The following is a 23,200-nucleotide window of genomic DNA, read 5'->3' on the forward strand; positions in this document are numbered from 1 at the left end:
CTTATATGGCTATAAAATATTTAATGTAATTAATTATCCATTGTAAGATAGACAGGCAGATTGTCTACACATTTTTAAAAGATATGAAAAGATTTCTGAAGAAATAGGGGACTATAAAAAGTGAACAACCATAATAGCAACTATAAGCCAGAGATCTAAGGGAAGAACAAAAGGTAGTATTTAACTCAACAGAACCCTTCCTTCCCTTCCCCTTCCCTCCTCCCCCATCTCCCTCCTTTTCCTTCCTTCCTTCCTTCCTTCCTTCCTTCCTTCCTTCCTTCCTTCCTTCCTTCCTTCCTTCCTTCCTTCCTTCCTTCCTTCCTTCTTTCCCTCCTCCCTCCCTTCCTCCCTCACTTCTTTCTCTTTCCATAAGGGCTAAACAGGGCAGATATCCATAGAAAAAAGTAAATAAAATGAGTTCATCGAGACACTTTATCATGCTTTCAAACTGTGGCAAAGTAAGTGCCTTTTCACCATCTGTTACTTTTTATTATGTAACTATTTTATTATGTAACTATTCATTTACAGTGTGATCTAAACAAAGATAAATTACTTTACTGTATATTGACATTGCCAGGCCTCTTTGTGTGCCAGTGTCTCCCCCCTGCAACCAAAAAACTGGCATACAGAAAATTTTGGCATCAATTCATCAAATATCTTCAAATTCCTCTTTGTGAGAAATATACAACAAATGTTGTAAATTAGCATACATATGTTTCTTATATCTATTTCTCATTAATCTTGAGAGGAAATGAAGCAGTGATCTGCAACTGGAAAAAAATATAGTTGTACTAAATATAGAGCATAATCCTGACGCTTAAAATGTTGTCACATTTTGTTCAATAAATTATGCTTTTTTCTTGCTACATATTTTTGAGTTTAGAAAGAGCTATGGAGGTAATACACAGATACAAATATGAGTATAGTATTCATACAAAATTGCAGCCATGTTCAAGATATTATTGGAAGTAGAATCGCAAGGGAAATCCACTATTGACTCTACTGAGGATGGATCTATGTAACCTTTTCTGAACAGACTTTATTAAAACATAATAGTTACAATCTAATTTACAGTCTGGAATATACAGATATCCTTATAAGCCAGTGGTTCTCAACCTTTTTAATGCCGCGACCCCCAACCGGTCGTAAGTCGAGGACTACTCAACCGGTCGTAAGTCAAGGACTACTCAACTGGTGCAGCACCGTTTGCAGAATGGGACTTTTGGCGGGCTCAGCAGGGCAGAGACAGCCTGGACAATTCCTATTGGCTTTTGAAAGCCAATAGAATTAGACTCTATTCAAGAGAGTCTATTCTATTGGCTTTCAAAAGCTAATAGAATAAAAGGGAGTAGCACAGCTAAAGAAAAGGGGAAAAAAATGGCGGACTGCGTTGTTTGGTGACCCCCGTGAAATGGTCATTCGACCCCAAATGGGGTCCCAACCCACAGGTTGAGAACCTCTGTTAAAAGCAATGATTTTCAATAAGTAGAGCAAAAAGGATTGTCAGGACCAGGTAAATAGTTGAGCTTTCTGAGAAAGAAGACAAAATTTGAAACTGATATAGACATAGATTTACAAATGGTCCTGGTCCATGGAAGATGTTCCAAAGCTTGACTGATCTCAGGTAGAGGCTTTTATTCTAGAAACTCTCAGTCTGCACCTTTGCCCTTTAGTGTTTGATGTAAAGATGGTGACGACCTTATGGACATAATATCACTGTTGAGATTTACAGGAGCAAGGGCAGAAACAGAGTTACATGTTGCCACTAATGCTATAACCATGGATTCAGGTCTGCCTTGAATTCCTTGGATTCAGATCTGCCAGATTCTGCATCCTTTCTTCATGTTGTCTTTCAGGGATGAATCATGTTTAAAATTTGCTAGATTTGCTGTATATAGGAAAACAATATTCATCCTTAATTCCCATCCTTCCCCACGTGGTTTTCCAGGTTTAGTTTTTATAGTAGCTTCTTGTTTTTGTGAAGATTCCTTTCTTGGCACCCCATTATTCTTAATATAATCCACAATCTGGCCTGATTTCCACAATAAAAGCTTTTCCTTAGCTATCATAGGTATTTCTGAAATCCACTTGTATCTTTTCCACTCTGAGATTTTGGAAATATGTTTCTACTTTGTTTTTTTTTAATTCTTGGATCTTTCTATACCACCTCTGATTCATTTTTGCATGTTAAGCCTACTAAATCTGTTAATAATATTGTATTATATGCTAACTATCCACAAACTCAAATTTAATTTTTTTAATTTTCTAAGTTTATCCCACATACATAATACCAACAATTCATAAGCTGCTCCATGGTTTGTACTGGGAAGTGTTCTGGATGATTGGATTGCTCTTTTTGGCTTCTGTTTCCTGGTAAGTAGTTAATTTGATTCTGTTGTTCATCAGGTGAATTCCAAGTACAAATTATATATGTTGCTTGAAGAAAAAGTTGCCAACAAAGAATTCTATTTGCAAAACTGAATTAACCTGAAAATACAGAAGAGCAAAATAATCCTTTTATGTTGTTCCCAATTACTAATTAAAGGACAGAAGAAAGTAGTGCCTTGGTGATCCTTTCCTTTCCAAAGATACGATAGGGCCAAACAGGATAACTACAGTGTTCAATTAAAGTTCCCACCCTTGGAGGTACTTTGTGTATGTTGAAGTTCTTCCAGGCTTGGGAAGACTGCAAGCAATCTGAAATATATCCAGTGTTAAAGCATTTGTGCTTGTCCTACAGAGAAATGTGAAAGCAATGGTCTGAAGGAATTTGAAGCCTCCTGAATTGCTTTGTAGAAATAAATTGGAATTAGGTCACCTCCAGGGTTTGATGATTTCCCCAAAGTGAACCCATGTCAGTTCACAAACTTTTATACTATACAATGCAGCTTACTCCTGGCAAATAGTATCCTCTAGCAGGACAAATCTGATTAAACTCTTCTCTTCTCTTCTCTTCTCTTCTCTTCTCTTCTCTTCTTGACATCTATAAAATTCAATTTTCAGAATTCAATTTTTGAATAATAGAAGAAGGACCTATCTTTAGGAATTGAAAAGCTGAGCTAATTTTTAGCATACATCTTTATTAAAAGTACTATAAAGTACTTTTGCGGTATGATTGAATTATTTTATTGTTTTATTCTCGATGATTGTTTTAATTTTGGATGCCGCCCTGAGTCCTTTGGGATTGGGCGCCATATAAATCAATTAAATAAATAAATAAATAAAAATAAATAAAAAGAAAGAAAGATTTTTGCAATAATCAAAACTAAAAATCATAATTGCGTTTTTTATTGTATATCAGGGTTTCCAGTCAACCATAAATGTAGATATTGATTTTTTTTCTAATCAAAGAAGTTAATTTAGTCATCTCCACGACTTCTATTTTCTTTATCAATCATTTCCCATTATAGGTAGTACAATATTGAACCTCTCTCATTTTGAACATATAAGTCTAACTGCAGTTATCATATATAAAAACAAACTCCTGTGACTTTTTACTAGCTTACTAGTTAGTCCCAAAAGAGAAAAACTAAACTACTTTTTTATCTGCCAATCCATTCTGTTTTTAAATTATCATAAAATTACCATTTTAAATTAAATATAATTAGTCAAACTGTCACTAGTAATTAAAATAAATACAATGTACTCTGTACCTCATGAAAGCCTTCTAGACTTACAGCATTGGTTCTTGATCAAAACTTGCCAGGGACATGAATGCTTCCCTTAATCTATGCCAAACTATCTTGGACAGCAAGATCTTGCCTGGAGCATCCTTCTGGTGGTATTTAAAACACCTGGTACCCCATGGTAAGTGAAAAAAATTTTTTTTCATTGTGTTTATAACTACATATATACCAGAACTGGGTACTTTTATTACTGTGGACAGAATAATATCACATTATGTTCAAAAGTAATCCAACCAATAAATTAATAGTTCATGCAAATTGTAAATTAATAAGCAAGCAGTAACTTTCATGAAGGAACTTTTTCATTGTGTGCTTTATATCAGAGGTCTCCAACCTTTCCGGGATTGAGGACTCGAGGGAAGGAGAGCAGCTTCAAAATTGGTGCACCACGCACACTGCAGCACTAGCGGCCCTGTTTGCACATGCAACATGCGCTGGTGCTGTGTGCATGCATGAATGGTCATGCACCCTCTGTGGCAGCTAGTGGCCCATTCGCGCATGGGAAAAGGGGCCATGGACACTCACCCCGCGCTAGCATCCCCATTTGTGCCTGCACACATGCAAAAATGGGACCGCAGACCCTTGTGTGAGTGGGGGAATGTGTGACCATGTGTGCATGCACTGGTCAGCCATTTCTGTGGCCCACTGGCCAAAAGCCCACAGCCCAATCCCAGGCCACGACCCTTAGGTCGGGGACCCCTATACTAAGGAATTTTAAATCTTGTAAGACATTATGACAAGTGCCTCAATTTGAATGGCAATTATATTGAAAAGTAATGTAATGTTGTAGTTTGCTAATGTGTATAATAAGTTCCGTATCTGTGAGTGTCTGTCATTGATAACCAAATGGAGGTTTATTTCTGAATTGCCCTCGTATAATGAAAGTATTGAATGCACAGATTTAGTTTAAATCTCACTGTACATTGTCAATGTCACATATTCATATTTGAAGTATACTTGAACAGAATTAGTTCAATTGACTTTCATATTTAAATGTAAGTTTTCTTTTTATTCTGTTTGTATGACTTCTTGTACCTGTTAGTTAATTAATTTGTGTTGGATAATAAATTTGGATAATAATTTAGATAATAAATGATCATTTATTTCTTCTGAGACAGATTATATTGACACAATGAAACAGTCAGTTGGGAAGGCAGTTATGGATTGCTGAGTTACCATGATTTCCTTGGTGTTGGAAACTTTATTTTTTGTTTAGTTGCACTATATTTGTTTTTTTTTTTGGTATGGTGATAGTAATATCACTCTATATGCCATTGGAAAGTATTCTAGACAATTGAGATGCTATAACCCAAAGCTAGTTTAACAGCTCCCTTTGTAAAGAGAAAATTTCAGCAGTGAAATTAATAATAATAATAATAGTAAAGTTGGAAGGGACCTTGGAGGTCATCTAGTCCAATCCCCTGCTCGGGCAGGAAACCCTACACCATTTCGGACAGATGGCTGTCCAGTCTCTTCTTAAAAACTTCCAGTGTTGACTTATTGACTTATGTCCCATGAGTTTCCTCTTTTTTCTTCAGAGAAAACACGGAATGAGCATTTTCTTTTCATTTTCTACTATTCTTCTCGGGGTCTCTCTCTCTCTCTCTCTCTCTCTCTCTCTCTGTGTATGTGTGTGTGGTTTGTGTGAATTAGCATTTTTGCTGCTGCATTTGCAAAAATGTCAGCATTAATAAATTTTTTGCTTTCAAAAATGAAAAATCCCTGAAAAATACACAGTTAAATTGTGGACAAGCAACAAGTACTTTTAAAACAAGATTTAAGATTAATAAATCTTCATCATAGAATATATATATGTAAGAGAAGATAAATAATAACAAATTTCTTCTGGAAGAAATATTATTAATTGCCTACATTAGGAAATCAGGCATAGAAAACTTCCAGTTGAAAGACCTTAAAAATATAAACGGTTATGATATATCCTGCATTTTTAAGTTATAATAAAAACTTCAGCATGAATACCAAACTGACCTATTAAGACAGTCAATAAAGTGTACAGAAATTTTAGCAATTGTACTCTTTGCGAAGCATACTTTGTTTTGTACAATGCACACACATTTATTCATGTTTTTTTTGCTATAAAATGGCTATAAAGCATTAAAACTGATGGAAGCAAAACTATGTATTGATTTTTGACATATAATATAATTCATTGTATAAGTGTTGAGCAAAGATGTACTGTCTTAGCTCCATCTCCTTTACTTTTGCTCATTGTAGAATAGACTCTTGTCATGGATTAGCCTGGATATTACAAACTGTAACATGTTATCCAATTCATGTTTTATGAATCTCAGCAACTTGTGACAGTATATTATCATTTTACCTACAGGTCTAATTTGGAAATAACAGTTCTACTGTATCAGATATTTAAAGGAAGCTGCCCTTGAAAAATAAGGACTGTTATATTTTGATTAACTTTGGTATACTTTTAAACTGTGGTGGTGTTGCTCAACCCTTTTAGTGGTTAAGCTTTAGTAATAGACAATATCAATACTTTTGTTTTAATATGATCTACTTTATTACAGAATTTTGTCCATCATTATTGTAAAATATTGAATCTATCATAATTTCCCCAGGAATCCATATAAACATATACTACAGATTCTGGCTTTAGCAATGTTTGCTTATTTTACTATTTTTGCTGGTAATTGACCATATTTTTAGTACAAAATAGATAAAATAAAAATATGTTTTATTCTTTTAAAAATGATAAGAAAAAATGAATGTGCATGAATTTACATCGTTCATAAGGTGTCTTACATACATATTCATATCACCCTGAGCAATCTATTTATATTTAGATAAGTGTAGTTTTAATAAGTAAAAATGGCAGAAATGTAAATTTAAATATATAAACAGATAACATTATTCTTCTGACTCATATTCTCATATCAAGACCACAATTAACACCTTTGCTCCATGAAGTGCACTGGACCCAGTTTGCTTCCAGGTTCAATTCAAAGTGTTGGTGATCACTTATATAACCTTATATGTCATACCGGAAGGCTACCTAAGGAACCAACTTCACATCAGCCTATCCCACTTGATCAGACAGAGAATGTATACTGAAGATATACCTATCAGTCTGTATAATAACATGGCTATTCTTTCCTTTGTTCAATTATTTGGATCATATTTCATAACATTTCTGCTCCTTTTATAATAAAAACACTTATATGATACCTAAAATAAAGATCTGAATGGGAGGAACATCAACAAATAGTTAACTTTCAAGGGTACATGACAAATGCTTCCACAAAAACTAAAACTCTGTATTCCTTTTCTGTCCTTCCATGTAATTAGAATGTTTAAAACACTTTTCCCATTGGAAAAATGGCATCTGATCATAATAGTGGAAAGATACTTTAATATGTGTTATATTTGTATGTTATGCTTACAATTAATAAAATGGAAAAGTGAAATCAAGGACTACATTGTGCACTAAAAATAAAATTTACTTTGGGCCTTTAGAGGGGAAGAATAAAACCATTTCTGAAAAAAACCTTGCCAACAAAACTGTAGGAACAAGTTCAGGCAGTAGCCAGGAGTTGACACTGACTTGAAAGCACATACACACATGAAAGGGAAGGGGCAATGCCAATTGCCATCTCTTTTTATCTGTGTAAATCCTTTTTCTATACTGATTATGCCTTTTGGCTCCTCAGTGAATTCTTTCCATATCAGTCGTGTTGTAAGGTTTCTAAGGCTTTTGAGTTTGGCCTCAAAACATTACAAGTATAGTTTTTATTCATGATAATCTGTTACTTCTTTCTGCCTCCAAGTCCAACCACAACTACAAAAAGAATATACAAAACAGAATATTTGTTTTAAAAGAGCACAAAGGAAAATATTTCAAGATTTATAAAATATGTGTTGTTTACTTACATCTCTTTTTTCTGATCTATATTTTTTTTTCTAATTTGTATTCTCTCTCTTTCACTAAGGTCTTTCCCCTTTGCTTTTAAAAATATGAACTAATGAAAAATTGTATGTCTGAAATAGCAGAAAATTGATTTTGTTCAAGGACCATAAAGAATTCCATTCTCAGCTTTTCCAGATAGAATAAGAATAATCAGTATACAAAGACAAACTTGTTATTTCAACATCTCAGTTGAGAAAAGGTACCTCATTCACTTTTCTGGTTACTTCTGAAGACAATTTGCAAAGACATGAAGCAGAATCTATCTATATTTATGATGTTGCACTTAAAATTGAAATGTTATCAAATTTCTACATTTCAACTTTGGTCCTCCTACATGGCTCCCTAGACTTTTCCTTTCTTATAACTTTTGTCTTATTGCTTAGTTGCATTGCTTGCACAGAACTGATGTTTTGCCGACCTTTTGTTTTCAAATATTTATGTATCTATTGTAAGACTGCCCATACCATTTATAACACACATGAAAATTCATCATGCAATACCATTTTTGCAATCATATACACCAGAACTTTTAAAACTGATTTAAAGGTCTTCATATATGTTTAATTCTTCCAAACTTCTTGTTTTATAATGTCAGTAATATTTTAAGTAAATTGGTGTCTACCAGGTAGTGCTTTTTCTTGCAAATTTTAAGTTAACAATTTCATATGACCATAGATTTTAAACAATGAATTATAGCATCTTTAGAAAGAGTTTATTTCATTTGCTTACTTTTAATATATTCAATCATCAATGTTTTCTAATGATTTACAAAAGAACTAAAAACATTAAAGGTTATTTTTTTCTACAACCCAGATTTAAAAAAAAATTAACATGCATTTAAAATTAAATCTTCACAAAATTTTAGCAGGATTTTTCTTCATAATTTTATATATATGTATGTATTTTGTTTATTTTTAAATTTTATTGGCTGCCCATCTTACCACAGGACAACTCTAAAACATTAACAGAATAACAGAGTTGGAAGTTGGACAAATGGCTCTCTAGTCTCTTCTTTAAAACTTTCAGTATTGGAGCACCCACAACTTCTTGAGGCAAATCATTCCCTTGATTAATTGTTCTGTCAGGAAATTTCTTCTTAATTCTAGGTTGGTTCTCTCCTTGATTAGTTTCCACCATTGCTTCTTGTTAATATTTTATGAGACAAATCCTACTAATTTTAATTAGTGTTAAATTTTGCATTTTTTTATTTTATATGTCAGAAAATGTTCACACACATAAATGATTATTTGCATCTGTTAGCAATTATTAAGTTGTTGTTGCTTATGAAAAAGAAAAGACAGTTCATAATCAAATTTATGCCATAGGTACAGGGACCATATTTGCTTGGAAAAATAAAGAGAAACTTGGAAAAATCTGAAAGAGATTTATAAGGATAAAACAAGAATACTTATATTTATAACTTGACCTTACAAAGGAAAATTCAAGAGCAAAAGTAAGAAAATAAATAATTAAAGAATCCAAACAATCTGAAATAAAGATATGGCCCTTATATTAAAGGATCGGTAATCACTTTTCAACATAGCAAAAAGGTTTAATTAAAGTAATGTGATACAGCCAAAAATACTGTCTTTCAAATATAAGCACAAGGAAATATCATTATATAAAATGTCTATTCATTGCATACATTTTTATAATGATTGGCTAATATAGGTCATAAAGGATTCTTGATTCTTCAGCAACATGGAGATTTTGGGATGAGAAATAACTGTATCATTTTATACAATAGCCATATCCTGTTAATTGTATATTATGAAATATAACCAGCTATGGAGAGGGAATCCACAAGCATGTCCATGCTATTGTTAGACTTATATCCCACCTATATTTTTTTACAATTTCTAAGGCAGTGGTTCTCAACCTGTGGGTCGGGACCCCATTTGGGGTCGAACGACCATTTCACGGGGGTCGCCAAACAACGCAGTCGGCCATTTTTTCCCCTTTTCCTTAGCTGTGCTACTCCCTTTTATTCTATTGGCTTTTGAAAGCCAATAGAATAGACTCTCTTGAATAGAGTCTAATTCAAAAGCCAATAGGAATTGTCCAGGCTGTCTCTGCCCTGCTGAGCCCGCCAAAGGTCCCATTCTGCAAACAGTGCTGCACCAGTTGAGTAGTCCTCTACTTACGACCGGTTGAGTAGTCCTCTACTTACGACCGGTTGGGGTCACGGCATTAAAAAGGTTGAGAACTACTCTTCTAAGGGCTTCTACCTCATAGCTTCTCCACATTAATAACCCTGGGAGATGGATTGGTTGACACTGACTGCCCTGACTCTGACTCACCCATCCAGGTTCTGTGATCAAGTGAGGATTAGAACTCACAGTTTGCCAGTTTCTAATCCAGGACCTTAACCATTGCAACAAACTATTAACAAAAAATAAATAAAAAATGGAACAAGTGAAAAGTGGACTAATAGACCTAGTTTGGCACTGACCTTTTCAGAATACTTTTTTCACTTCCCAATATAGTTTACAATATTAACCTACTATCCAATTAGTAGCCAAGTTTCACCTTCTGTAACTTAAATGTCATTTATGTAATACAATCTGCCATTATATTCTCTTATAAGCACATTTTAAAAACCACTTTAATAATTATATAAACTGGATACTAAGTGTAGTGTTTGTTCTGTAAATAATTTTGACTGAAATGAGTGATAACCAAATGCCTTATAGGAATTGGTATGCGTATGCCTAGTTTTCAACTCCTGGAATAGTCCCTGCAGGTTTTTTTGTAAAGTTTTTCAGAAATGGTTTGCCATTGCCTGTTTTCTAGGACTGAAAGACTGGTTCAAAGTCACGCTAGAACTCACAGTCTCTTAATTAGAGGAAATACATAAGTAAAATACTGAAGACATGCCAGTCATACAGTGAAAGTAGTATTAAAAATTCAAGTATGAAGATATAAGAACATATTGTTGAAATCATATTTAATAAAATTATTCACATGCTTAAAATGCCATAAAATAAATGAAGTTAACAATGTTGGGGACGTATCTCAAATCATATTTTTTATCTGTCACATTTATTTTCCATTAGCTTTCTGCCACTTTCAACATTATTATCAATCATTTTTTGGCTAAATGTTTTTGAAAGCTCAAAGAACCATATAAATTGGTACTGCTGTTTGACCTCTCAGAATCAAGGTTAATGAAGCTCTTTGCTGTCAGAAAAAAAGCTTCAAGCCAAAGTAACGTGTCAAAGGCAGCCAGTCAGGAATAGTCCCAACACAAAAATACTAGTTAATGTAATACAAAGCAGATGAAACATTTTGAAATGCCTATACTTGAGAATTTTACTTCTGATTTAAGGATTGATTACCTAATATCACTAAATTTTAGTTCTTCCCAGCATACCTGGAAATGACTTATTTTCAAAGATGAGTAATATAGTCAGTGCTGAGGTAGTGATGGTTTTTAAAAATATTAGGCTAAAATGGGAAGGGAACAATAAAACATTTATCTGATAATTTTTATCATGTGTTAAAAAAGAAAGCAGCATTGACATAAACAGCTGCCCAGTAAAATAAGATGATTTGGAATTTTGTACTAGATTTCAGATATTTCACTTTAGGTGTAGGCCACAGGTCCCCAACCTATGGGGCACCAGGCAATGGTTCCATGGGGAGAGGCTTTTCTGCGGACCAGAGGATGCATGGTTTTGTGTGCTTCTTGCATCTCGTGGATGGGGCTTTGCTTGTTTGTGCAGACCAGTTGCTGGCATGCTGCGGCCAGAGCCGGCACTCAGAGCCATTGCCCCAGTCCTAAGACTTCAGCTGGGTTTTATAAAACCTTTTCACTTTAGGCCTCCAGCGCCATGTGCAAAAAAAAAAAGGGTTCAATCAATCAGTAAATTTCAACTTCTCGTGGTAAAAAAAAGATCTTGCAAAGTTGGAATTGATTGATTGAACTTTTTAGTCCCATCCAGTCGCTGTTACCACCGCAGCCACGCCCACCCAATGGGCCACACCCACCCAATGGGCCACACCTATCTGGCACCCGACAATGTATAAGTGGCTTTTGGGTTGCAGTTTGGGCACTCGGGTCTCTAAAAGGTTCGCCATCACTGGCTTATATGATAGCAGCTATCCTAGCTATTGTTTCATCCATCTATATCTCAAGATGCCAGAAGTTATACCTAAGATTTTATTCATAAAATATATGCTCCATCCAAGAAATTCTGTTCTAAAGGTATTATACTATTGTATTCCCCCTTTAAAAATGATGCTCAGGATAACAATTGTACTTGCTGTTGATTTGAGCCTAAGAGGTCTTGCACCATCTTTTTAACATGACAGCTGAAGAATATGTGTGGCTTATATCTTGTTCATTATGCAAGTCTTTTTCCAGTTCCTGCAACTTCCCTAGCAATCTCAAAGGAAGATGTCATGAAGAAACCCTTTCCATGGGATTTTTAAGAACTGGGACTAGCCTGGGAGACTGTAATTCATAGCAGAAAAGTGCATCAACCATGGCTGAAACTTCCACAACTTTTAAGGAGTTTAGAAAAAGTTCATCAGATAAATCAAGCATTCTTCACTGCTGCCATTCTATAAAATCAATATTTTACATTAGTTATGTTCTAGTGTTGACCCATAAAGTATTTGACTATCCCAAGTTGTTGGGAAGCATACTTTAGGATTGCTAACTCCACAAATAAGAAATGATTGATAGATTGTACTCCCCACGAGATAACATTACTTTTTTAGCAATTAGAGAAATAATTGTCAGATCAATGTGGGTCCATCTTCCACACAACTGTGAAAACTGGCTTGCAGCTTTTTAGGATTTCATCACCTTACTGAAGATACCAGAAATCATTCATATGGAAGACATGTACTGAATTAATCTCATGTAACAGAATGGCCTGACATCTGGCACACTAGATTGCCCCGAAGTTCCTGATTGCACAAAGAATGGTACATAGTCATTGGGATTCATGAGATTACTAGGCATGCCATCTATGCCTCTGAACTATAATTCCTAAGCAACACTATAACAATACCAACAAAATCTAAAATTAATAATCAGTCACCAAAATTTATAATTATTTGTTCATTTTTTGATTTGAGTGGAAAAATATTTTTTTATACATCTACATGCTCCCTAAATTAAATGTAGCATATCTGTGATCTTCCAATATTTCTAACTATAACACCCAGAACGTTTCATTATTGGTCATCCCAAGGCTTACAAGTTCCCCAATTACCATAATAAAATCTCATTGCATATCTAAAAAGAACCCTAACCAATTACATTTTTTTCTGGAAATGGGGCATATGGAAAATCATATCACTGTGGCAAACTAATTGACAGGACTTCATAAAAAAAAGAACAGATTGATCATAATGCCAAACTGCACCTGTTTGGCTTTAGATAGGAAGCACTGCCTGGTCAGCAGCTCTTAGAATTTTCAGTGCCCTTCGGAATCCTTGTGTCTGAAAGGCAAAATGTAAAATTAAGCAATTATTAATAGCAATCATTTATCATGACAAAGCCATACATCTCTGCCTTCTGCTGGAGACAGAAATCAGACAATGTAATAGTTGATTAGCTTACTGCAAAGTCATAACCATAGGCCATATTGATTAAATGCTGATCTGACAGAAGGTTGTGTCTAAATGTGAGAGGCTAGAAAACAATAGCTATATTTACCTCTTTGCATTCATGTTCCCTAATACTGGGACAGTTTTTTGCAGTTTTTTCAATATAGGCCTCTCCCGCACTGTCTCATTTATGTTTACGTTTTTTTGATGGCGAGTCTGAGTGAAGCTGCTATGCACCATAGATGTTTAGCAGGGAATGGGAGTTAATATTTGTATTAGGAAACATATTCATTTTTGATTACATTTTCTTATACAGCACTAACACCTTATGTGGCACTTTATACAACAATATAGTTTCTTGCTTTGAGGCTATGTTACTATCCAGCTCTCTGTCCCTTTAATTCAGACAATTCTTATGAAGAGCCATTTTTACTAGTTTCAGGTGCCCTCTGCTCTCGGTATATTTCCACTTAATAAAATAACAGAACAATACATTTGCCTAGTTTGTTGCATAGAAATGTACTACTGACTAAAACTGCATCTCATCTTTTTTGATGTTCTATGACAGCAGTTCTCAACCTTTGGGTCGCGACCCCATTTGGGGTCGAACGACCATTTTACAGGGGTCGCCAAACAACGCGATCCGCCATTTTTTCCCTCAGGGGGCGGTGCCGCACATGCGCACCACACATGGGGGCGGCGCACATGGGGGCGGCGTGCAGGGGGCGGCGGTGCGCATGGGGTGGCGGTGCGCATGGGGCGGCGCGTCCTTATGACTGGGGTCACCGTATAAAAAGGTTGAGAACCACTGTTCTATGACATTTTTGTCTAAAATGCCTGTAATTGGCTGTATCATAAAAAGGTTTCAGGGAGATGGATAATATCTGTAGTACTTGAATTTCTATTTGTTTTGTCTTACTTTAGCCTGATATATTTCTGCTATCAAATCAGACAAGTCACACAAAATAGTAATTGTTACAAGAAGATCACATCCCAAAGGTGCTTTTTCAGGAGGCAACTGGACTTTCTTGTTTTTCTTTGAAGATGTTTCACTTCTCATCTAAGAAGTTTCTTCAGCTCTGACTTTGGATGGTGGGCAATAGAAGGATTTCTTTTAGAGAGTTGTTGAGGCCATTTGGAAGTTTAGCTATGTCCTCAGGGTCACCTGAGTAGTGCATCTTGTGCTTCAGTTTGAGATGCAGACAACACAGACTCATCCCCAATAGCCTGTGCCTGACTGCAACAGTGAAGGGACACAGGGCAGAAAATATCCTGCGGTCAAGAAGGCTCCACATACATTTGCACTACTCAGGTGACCCTGAGAACAGCTTTGGGACACCATGACCTGGATGACTGAGAACCTCCATAGACAAGAAGATCGCATAGACTTCATATGGATCGCATGAAAAAATAGCAACAATGGTGCTTTGGAATTTCTGCAGGAAATACAATTTGCCTGCAAGCAAGACCTGGTGGGACCACATAATAGACAAAAAGAGAAAATGAACAGGGGTCCTAAAAGTTCTCAAATGCTTTGGGACTTTAGAAGTCAAACAGACAAGAACCTGGTGCATAATACTCCAGATTTAACAACTGTTGATTAAAAAAACTATTGATTAAAAAATACAAAAAAGTCTGTAGATAAAAGAGAAAGAACTGGGGAAAAAACACAAAATACAAAGATCTGGAAAAAGAAGTAGAATGACTGAGGCAAAAGAAAGCAAAGATAGTATCAGTACAAAGATAGTACTATTAACAGGTACCTTGGTGCAATCCCAAAATATCTAGAGCACCACCAATGCCATCAATATTGACAAAATCACCATCATTCAATTGCAAAACAACATCTGCTACTCCAAGTCTTTGGGAACGACTTGATAGGTGGCTGACTAGGTGGCAACCAATCAAAGCATATATTTTATACACTACCAAAGTAAGAAGGAAATATGAGTAGAAATTCCTGCTACCCTTTCCTTCTCTTACTCTTAGGATTAGTAAAGTTATTTCAAAATTCTTGAACTGTGTTGAATGTGCAAGGTTGAATGTGCAAAAATTACATTGTAATTTTTTTATCCTGTCTTTTCTGTAGGTGCTCAGAAACCTGGAGGCTACCAATATTTTCTTCTGCTGACAGCCATACAGGTAGTTTGGGTTAAGAGAAGATGAGTGCCTCAAAGCTACCCTAGTGAGTTTCCATGCCTGAGGATAGAGTTGCTTGTTAATTTTCCTATATCAGTCCAGTTTTCCATTTTCTACACCATTCTGGCTTAACTCTTATACAAATAATATTTAAACTGTCTTGGTTAGACATTATGAGTTTTGTATAGACTAAGAGTGCTACTCTCTCACATTAAAATTGAGACAATAGACAATTTTAACTATCTCTGACTCTGTTCACTATAGAATATCTCATTGGACCATAAAAATATTGCCAGTCTAATTTACTGTATCATGTCTTGCTCTCTGGCATAGTGGAATTGGGCTATTTCCTGGGTGCATCCAATCATAATTCATAAAATGCTAACACTGCCTCAGTGGTGAGTCATTTAATTGCAATGATAATTAGACCTGCGCAAGTCAACCCTTCATATTTTGTACAATGAAGGTGACAATATTTTTCTCATCAAAGAATTTTGCATTATTTCCTCTCCATTGTCATGCACCAGCACTTAACTTATTCTGCATGTGTTTTCCGATAATGTGAACACATGGCAATTATTTTTGGTCTTAAAAAATCTTTTGTATATGAGGATGGATTCTGAAATGAAGAAAACTGGAAGAAAGTTAAACCTTCAAATGCTGTGATCCTAATCCAAATCGTGATCCTTTCACTATACAGTTTGTAAACCAACTAGCAAAGAATAAACTTCGGAGACATAAAAGACCAGTTGCACGGTCTGCTGTAGGCCACTTCAAAGCAAAGTAGATTTTTTTCCACTAAAATTATATAAATATGATTTGCTTTATCACCTTGAATCCTCTCAGTGAAACAATTTTCATAGTCTCAAATCTCTCTGAGCCCGTGCTTAAAAATAGAAGGCTTCTTCTGCCTCAATGTTAATTGAAATGGTCTCAGACTGAGGGATTTCACATGCCACTCTGCATGCACTGGAGTTGCCCCTTCAAATCTAGAGTGCTAAAAAAATATGCCACCCCTTTTCTTTCAATAATTTAAGGGCATGTTTCTTATCAAACAAAAAAACCACCATAAATTATGAGTCAGGCCTCTTTCTCATCAATTCATTGCCTTTACAAAGATTGAGTTCAAGTGCTTCTTATTTCATACCTTTGAAAATATCTTCCAGATTTTGGCTGGGGAGAATATTTGTGGTTTGTGAATTGGCTAAGGAAAACTAAATACATTTACTCTTTGTCCATGTCCTCCCTCCAAATACTTTGGGGATGGCAGGCAGGAATGGAAAACAATTGTTTTGGAATGTTTGGCTCTGAGATGGTTGGGAGCCTGACCAAAGCAGCTTCCAGTCATAGAAAATAAATCTTCTAACTTCAATCCCAGAGCTAAAAGAATAAGAAGAAAAACCCTCTTAAGACGTTCATTTTCAAAATGATGATTATAAATATTTCTTCTTGGACTTATTCAAAATGTTCTAACAAAATGCATATTGATTTTAATTTTAGATGACATCAAAATGCATCGATCTTTGGGGTAAATATTAATCTCTTCTTTGGCATAAATCAATATTTACCACAGGTCAATACATGTGGATGCCTGGTTCAACAGAATCAATAGCAGCTTAATTTGCAACAAAGTTAATTATACTGTTACAATGTTTTACATGTCATTCATACCTGAAACAGATTTCTAATATTTATTGTTTAAAATGCTTAGGCAGAGAAAATTTACTGCTTAGGGTCACAAACTCCAATGTGGATGCGGACATATAAACACATTTATGACTTTTATTTCAGTTGTGTAAAGTTTTACTATTATGGAAAACCTTTCCTCTCTCCTCCTCCCAAAATAATTAGAACATTCAAAAATTTAGAAAAGAGTTGGAGCTGTAAAATATCTCTTAATGACATACACATGTTTGTTTAAAAAGATAGATGTGGTTAGGCTACTCTGAGGTTATTCTACTGGATACATTGAAACTTACTTCTCAGAAATATTCATGCTACCAGGCTACATGTCTGTGTGGTCAGAATTATCTATAGACGTTTTTTATATCAGATAAATGTCCATTCAGTCAAGTGCAATATAATCAAGTGCATATTCACATCCTAGCAGAGAGGACAAAAATAGAAATTGCTGTGCAGATTGTTTGGTCAGACTTATTTCCCTTACCTAATATTAAGCAATATTAGATTGTCACTGTTTCTCTCTCTCTCTGTCCATCCAGGGTAAACAGTTTTTTGAGATTGTCAATCTGAGATCCTTATACCAATATCTGGAGAAGAGAAAGAATAAAATCTTTAGCCCATTCCCGAATCTCCTCCTTATAAGCAGGACTGTACAGCAGCTAGAATGAAAATAATGCAGGAAAAGAAGAGTTGGTATCACTTTGAGACTGCTGGCTGGAGATGACCCATTTTTCCAGATTCTTCTGGAGGCTGGCAACATCTGTGTTTTCTGGCCCTGTTATATGAGTATAACTATTTCAACTATTTTACTTTCATACTTTATTAAAATGATACTAAGCCTTGTTCAAGCTAAGAGAAGCAATCTTCCATTTGATATTCCAATATTCTGCTGCAATTACCACAGCAGAATGGGATGTACCACAACAATTTTCATCTCAGCAGGATGCCACAGTTTTTAACCTTCTTAGCATATACATATATATATATATATATATATATATATATATATATATATGTGTGTGTGTGTGTGTGTGTGTGTGTGTGTGTGTGTGTGTGTGTGTGTATATATATATATATAAACCTTCCTCTTGCCTCTATTTCCTCTCTTTGACTTTTAATTTGAATTTTTTTTCCTCGATGGTCCATTTTTCCCAAGTGAAGGAAACAAAAGCTTATTTTACTGGACCTTCAATTTATTTTTGCAACAGAAATATTGGCCACCATGAACTTGAAAATTCTCTTAGGGTTTTGATATGTAAAACTTTTGCTGCATAAAGAAAATAACTAACCATCAAGTACATTTCATCCACATTACTCTTTCTATAAAATGGCTTTAAATTCAGGCATAAGGAGCCTGAAGTCCTTCAAAGGTTGATGCATAGAATTTCCAGCATTATTTAACATTGGCAATGCTAACAAGAAGTGTTAGGAACTGTATTTTGATAAGATTTGTAGATCCACAGCTTTCCTATAATTGGTTTAAATACAAAACCTAGTGGGCCCTATAAGAAAAAAATATTTATTCATAATCCAATAGATTTTGAATGTTTGATCAATGACAGCAAATGTTTCTTTAATGCAGTGCTGATGCATTAAAGTGTGTCAAGAGTGGCTTCTGGAATTAAAAATATAATACATTATAAATTAATAGACATCTAAGGAAGGTCTCTTTTTTATTAAAAAAGCTGACCATTTAATTTTCAGTTGTGACATATTGTCCTTCCTTCCTTCCTTCCTTCCTTCCTTCCTTCCTTCCTTCCTTCCTTCCTTCCTTCCTTCCTTCCTTCCTTCCTTCCTTTCCTCCTTCCTCCCTTCCTCACTCCATAACAAAGAATAAAATACTTTCTTTTTGTGTGATATTATAAAATAAAATAAATTCAGTTGTCCAGATTATTGCATCATGTTACAATTGCATCTTATAAATAATACTTACTGATAATTCTTAAACAATATAGCTCTGCTTCTGAGTGCTATTACACAGTCAAGATGGTGCTCTATTTGAGAATTCTGAATTCCTGCTAATGACAGATCCTTCTGCATTTCTCCCCATAATATAATGTTCAAATGATAAATCCTTTCATCATCCCAAGAAATTTAAAATGTGTTCACTATTAATAAAAATGTCTCTTCCACACATAAAAGCCAAATACTTTAAACTGAATTAAATAATAGAACAGATTTCTTGTTGAAAGTGACCATGTACTTTGCCCTTCTATATCAAGTTTTAATTTGTTAGTAGGAGATTTTGTTTGAGAAAAATAGTCATAAAAAGTTATACACTGTATCTCTCATCAGTCATAGAACATGGCCCTAAATCAGGAGCTCAGCAAAATATTCTCCCACACAATATGTACCAATATATTTGTTAGAAAGGGATGATGATGATGATGAAATAAGATCTTGCTTCTGTCAAACTTGACTTCTAGTGATTTCATGCATAAATAATTGTATGGCAACTTTATAGAAGTGATTTGTCATTAGCTTCATCCTGGATTTTCTTTTCAACTTCCCAATCTTATATAGAGTGGTTTCTCATAGAATCATGAAACAGACTATGCTTAAGTTATTAAGTTATTCATAATTTTTAAAAAAGTAAATTTGTAGTAATGATTTATTGTTATATAAGCTTTAGCTAAATCATATAGAGTTATTTTGATCTGAGTGAAATCCTTTATAATAGTGTAATTAGATTTGAGTCTGATGTACTTTACTTTGATAATATATATCCAGATTTCAAGTATCTAAAATATTTTGCTAAACCAAATATAGGAAGGGTTTGGGAATATTTTTAAGGGTCTAATAATAATATCATAAAGCTCTGATAAGTTTAGATTTCAATATTAGATTGTGAGTATATGCCAGATGCCTTCAAATGAGTAAATTATGGATTGCAAAACCAGAAATATTGCACAGCAGAGTCATAAAGTTATCTGTAATAAAATGTATATTGAACAATTTATACTTGACATGTTACATTGAATTGTCTATTTGTAAACATTTTCTTTTTTTCCAGGAAAAATTAGTATTAGATAATACAACAGCTGTTCTTTGAAACATCTAGTATTTCATTTTACTTCTATCTCTTTATCTACTTAAAGCTGCTGCCAGGTATACTTTCAGTACTATCTATGGCATATGAGAAGAATGGACAGACTAAGGCACTGTAATTTCAAATCCTGAAGACTGAAGTAGCAACCTGCCAGTTATATTGCTTCCATATTTGTGCCATACTGCTGTGCAGCATTTGTCAGGACATTTTTAAAAATTGCTATGTATATTTGCTATACATACAAGAAATCAGGAAAAACTTTCTGGTCTTCCCCAGTTCTCACAAGAATAAGAATGGCTTGGAATATACTTGAATAAATTTGATTGGGATGATTTATATAAACTTGGTTTTAGAGAAAAGTTATTGAAATGAAGCTAGGAACAACCCACTTTCATACCATGAACCACAAGTAAGCATATTTTACCTATAGAATGTTAGAGAATACTGTTTTCCTATTTCACAATCAACATTTTATTTGATAGGATAAATAATTTTAACCCTACTTAGAAGAAACAAGGTGCTGATTTTTCCAAGATAGAATATACTTCTTAATGAAACTGTTTCCTTAATAGTAAAACCTATTACTATATATTTCATTCCCAAGCAATAATAATAATAATAATAATAATAATAATGCACTGAAGATGCATTTAAGTTAGTAAATCAGGAAGGCTTATTGACTACTGGAGAGACCAAACTGGCCTACAAAAAAGACCAAATGAAGAACAAAATAGAGGCACAGGAAGCAAAGCACTACATGGCCAGTACATTAAAAAAAATAGCCAGGAAAGCAGATAATAACAAGACCTGGCAATGGCTAAGAGAAGAAAAGTTGAAGAAAGAGACCAAGGGACTAATTTTGACTGCAAAGACCCAGCCTTAAGGATAAATACATACAAAGTCAAAATTAAGAAGAAAGCAACAGACAGTAAGTGCCGCCTATGCAAAGAAGCTGAAGAAACAGTGGACCACCTGGTAAGCTGCTGCAAGAAGATCACACAGATTGACTACAAGCAACAGCATGACAAAGTAGCAACAATGGTGCATTGGAAGATGTGCAAGAAATATCATTTGCCTGAAAGCAAGAACTGGTGGGACCATAAAATAAAGAAATTCATAGAAAATGAAAATGTTAAATTTCTCTGGAACTTTAAAATTCAAACAGACAAGCACCTGCCACATAATGCCCCAGACTTAACAATTGTCAATAAGAAAGACAAAAAAGTCTGGATAGTGGATGTGGCAATGCCTGGAGACAGCAGAATAGAAGAGAAAGAACTGGAGAAGATAACAAAATACAAAGACCTATAAATAGAAAATGAACGATTGTGGCAAAGGCAAGCAAGTGTAGGACCAATAGTAATAGGCGCCTTGGAGGCAATCCCAAAACAACTGGAACACCACTTGGACAATATTAGCATTGACAAATTCATCAATCAATTGCAAAAGGTGGCCTTACTGGGAACAGCTTCCTCCAACGATGATATCTGTAATACCTTCAATTCAGACATCCACATCTGCCTATCCCAGGTCCTTGGGAAGGACTCGATTTGTAGATAAAAATGCCAAAGCTAGTGTGAACATCTGGCTGATTGTGCAAATAATAATAATAATAATAGTAATAATAATAATAATAATAATAATAATAATAATAATAATAATAATAGTTGCAGATCAATGGTGAGAAGCTGGGAGAGGTTAATATCAAGAGAGGAATATTTCAAGGAGATTCATATCACCATTACTATTTGTTATTGCACTGTTTCCTCTGTCAACAATACTGAATAACTCAGGACATGGTTATCAAACATCAAAAACATCTGCTAGACTATCCCACTCCTTTACATGGATGATCTGAAGCTGTATGGAAAAACATCATCTGAAATAGAATCGCTGCTCAACACTGTCCGTATATATAGCCAAGATATTGTAATGGAGTTTGGCTTGGACAAATGTGCCACACTTACTATCAAACAAGGAAAAATAATGAAAACTGAAGGAATCAAGATGCCCCACGAAAATAACATTAAGAGTCTGGATGAGGAAGAGTACTACAAATACTTGGGTATCCTTCAAGCTGACAACATCAAGCACACTGAAGTCAAGAAAAAGATTAGAGGTGAATACATCAAGAGAGTGAAGAAGATCTTAAAGTCCAAACTCAATGGAGGAAATACCATAAAGGCAATCAACACCTGGGCAATCCCAGTCATTAGGTACACAGCTGGAATAGTGGACTGGACTCAAGCAGAACTAAAAGCAATGGATAGGCAGACCAGAAAAATAATGACAATGAATCATGCCCTTCATCCACGCAGTGACATTGATAGACTTTATCTACCAAGGCAAATAGGTGGGCGTGGAATGCTACAAGTACATCAGATGGTTGAAGAAGAAAAAATGGCTTTGGAAGAATATCTGAAGAACAATGATGAAGATGCACTGAAATTAGTATATCAGGAAGGCTTACTAACTACTGGAGAGACCAAACTGGCCTACAAGAAAGACCAAATAAAGAACAGAATAGAGGCATTGGAAGACAAAGCACTATATGGCCAATACATGAAAAAAAATAGCTGGGAAAGCAGATAATAATAAAACCTGGCAATGGCTAAGAGCAGGAAAATTGAAGAAAGAGACCGAGGGACTAATTCTGGCTGCACAAGATCAAGCCTTAAGGACAAATGCATACAAAGTCAAAATTGAGAAGACAGCAACAGACAGTAAGTGCCGCCTATGCAAAGAAGCTGAAGAAACAGTGGACCACTTGGTAAGCTGTTGCAAGAAAATTGCACAGACTGATTACAAGCAGCGGCATGACAAAGTAGCAACAATGGTGCATTGGAAGATCTGCAAAAAATATCATTTGCCTGTAAGCAAAAACTGGTGGGATCATAAAATAGAGAAAGTCATAGAAAATGATAAAATTAAACTGCTCTGGGACTTCAGAATTCAAACAGACAAGCACCTGCAACATAACCCCCCAGACTTAACAATTGTCGATAAGAAAGACAAAAAAGTCTGGATAGTGGACGTGGCAGTGCCTGGAGACAGCAGAATAGAAGAGAAAGAACTGGAGAAGATAACAAAATACAAAGACCTACAAATAGAAATAGAAAGACTGTGGCAAAAGCAAGCAAG

At 34.9% G+C, this 23,200-nt stretch overlaps 1 long non-coding RNA gene across 3 annotated transcripts in view; it reads right to left on the reverse strand.

Moving 5' to 3' along the window:
- Positions 1-1,369: 1,369 nt before the first annotated feature.
- Positions 1,370-23,200, reverse strand: part of LOC120310684 — a 234,548-nt gene continuing 212,717 nt past the window's right edge. Inside the window, exons 3-6 of one of the 3 annotated variants that reach the window (XR_005557434.1) lie at positions 17,495-17,597; positions 16,475-16,707; positions 13,005-13,080; positions 1,370-2,983 (exon numbers count right to left, since the gene is read on the reverse strand). This is a non-coding gene — a long non-coding RNA (uncharacterized LOC120310684). Of the gene's footprint in view, positions 2,984-11,624; positions 13,081-16,474; positions 16,708-17,494; positions 17,598-23,200 lie in introns of those variants that run through there. The other 2 variants (XR_005557433.1, XR_005557435.1) reach the window with 2 other exon arrangements.

This window comes from Crotalus tigris, unplaced genomic scaffold (assembly GCF_016545835.1).
Source record: "Crotalus tigris isolate CLP2741 ecotype Arizona unplaced genomic scaffold, ASM1654583v1 scf7180000018265.1456218, whole genome shotgun sequence".
NCBI classification, from domain to species: Eukaryota; Metazoa; Chordata; class Lepidosauria; order Squamata; family Viperidae; genus Crotalus; species Crotalus tigris.